Genomic DNA, 2,500 nt, shown 5'->3' with positions numbered 1-2,500 from the left:
TAGAGTGTTGGGACGACTGCATTGCTCTGCACGATCCTCAGTTGGATTCCCTTCAGAACGTCAACCTCAAAGAGGTCGATCGCCGTCTGAAACCAACCATGACCGATGACCTTTCAGGTATAAAGGCTATCATTGAGATTGTTAGCTGCCAATACAAAACACTAGTCTTCTGTCAGATGTTGTTGCAGAAAAAAAAGAACTTATCCTGCAAGAGTTTTTGACATTAGGACACAGTGTCAGAAAGATGAGGACACACCAAACAAGTATGAAATGGATGATGACAATAATATGTAGCTTCTATGGTTGTCTAAAATATTAAATTTATTTTTTTGTAAGGTGTTTGTTGATTCCTAATAGACATTTATTTAATTAGACATTCATGGCTGTTCAATTATAAAACATTCAATGATGAGGAATATTTGAAGGAAATAAGTTCCTCGGCCCTAAAAATGGTGGTTTAGCTGTCAATATCATGTTTTTTGGTTATTTGAAAGCTGAGATATTGACGATTTTTTTTTTATGTCAGTCATTTTGCAAAATCAAAATAAGAAAATGGTATAAATATCAGTGTGAAAGAATTTTATTTTTCTGATTGTTCATAAAATAGTTTCCAGAAAATTATAATTTCTATATTCTCCACAAAAATGTAAACAAATTACATAATGAAAAGGACTAAATTTAATAATTTACCCAACTACGTAACTGGTTATTAATAATTGTTGTCCTAAAAACTATCAACTGTTTACTTTTTGATACATTCAGTCTTGATTTTTAATTAGGTTTTCTGATTATTTGAAGAATGTTTTGAAAAAAAAATTTAAGGTTTTATGAAATTTGTTTTATATGAACTGAATATAAATCTCTGTCAACATATTCATTGAGGTACTGGCGGATTTGAGTCCCCACTAGGTGGTTCTCGCGTAACAGGAGAAGCTCGTGTCTACTTTGCAATAGGAAGGCATCTTCATTTTAACCCTTATCACAACAGTCACGTATGTTATATCTTCCTGATCCTTGCAGAATCACACAATGCAAATATACCCAACAAAGGAAACACAACCAGACATCAGAATTTTTCTCATAACATTTATCTCAAGAGATAAATAAAACGATGAACTTTATTACCAAATGTCTAAATTCATACAAATGCTTAACATCTACACATAACTACTGTATTCTGTCATTCTCTGTCGAGATTCACTCTTTACTTCTTTATTTATTATCAGCCTGGGATACTTCCATTGTTGTGGTGATTTTACTTGTAGCTTTTGGTTTATCAGGTAACGTTACAGCTCGTCTGGTAATAATAATAATAATAATAATAATAATAATAATAATAATAATAATAATAATAATAATAATAATAATAATAATAATAATAATAATAATAATGAGGATTTATAGCATATTCTAAAATGCACAAAACTCTTTTAGCAGCAAACATATCAGACTCTTACCAACCAATAATATATTGAAACCTTTATAAATAGCATTCACTATATTGTTAATCAAATTTGAATTCATATAGAGAAAAAAAACTTTGAATTATCATTAGCCTTTTTTTTTCTTTTTTTTTTAAACAGAAACAGTCAGGCACTTCACTGATCTTTCCTAAAAAAATAAACTAATTAAATACATGATATCGGACCTAGGAAGGTTATTATTATTATTATTATTATTATTATTATTATTATTATTATTATTATTATTATTAGTATTATTATTATGATTAATGGCTAAACTACAACCCAAGTTGGAAAAGCAAGATGCTATAAGCCCCAGGGCTCCAACAAGGAAAATAGCCCAGTGAGGAAAGAAAATGAAGAAAAACTACGAGAGAAGTTTAAGAAAAAAATAGCATTAAAATAAATCTTTCATATACAAACTATAACAACCTGAAAATAACAAGAAGATAAAAACTTAAAAATAATAGGACGATAAAAACTTCAAAATAACAAGAGGAATAGAAACAAAATAGAATAGTGTGCCCGAGTGTATCCTCCAGCAAGAGATCTCTAATTCAAGACATTGGAAGGCCATGGCACAGAGGCTATGGCACTACCCAAGACTAAAGAACAATGGTTTGATTTTGAAGTGTTCTTCTTTTAGAAGAGCTGCTTCCCATAGCTAAAGGGTTGCTTCCACCCTTAGCAAGAGGAAAATAGCCACTGAACAATTACAGTGCAGCAGTAAAACTCTTGAGGTAAGAAGTGTTTGGTAATTTTAGTGTTGTGAAGAAAGACGCGAATGTGTAGAGAATTGGCCAGACTACTCTGTGTATGTGTCGGTGAATATGAAATAAGACGTAACAAGAGAGAGGGATCCAATGCAGTACTGTCAGGCCAGTCAAAGGACCCGATAACACTCTAGCGGTAGTATCTGAACGGGTGGCTGGGGCATTGGCCAACATACTACCTACTAAATTATATCATATGTTTAATTTCTTAAAAAGCATTGCTTTGAAAACTTTGCACGGGGATATCAACTGAAGTCTCCTATA

Source organism: Palaemon carinicauda, chromosome 4 (genome assembly GCF_036898095.1).
Source record: "Palaemon carinicauda isolate YSFRI2023 chromosome 4, ASM3689809v2, whole genome shotgun sequence".
NCBI lineage: Eukaryota > Metazoa > Arthropoda > Malacostraca > Decapoda > Palaemonidae > Palaemon > Palaemon carinicauda.
The sequence above is the reverse complement of the archived record's forward strand: the minus strand, read 5'-3'. Positions refer to the sequence as shown.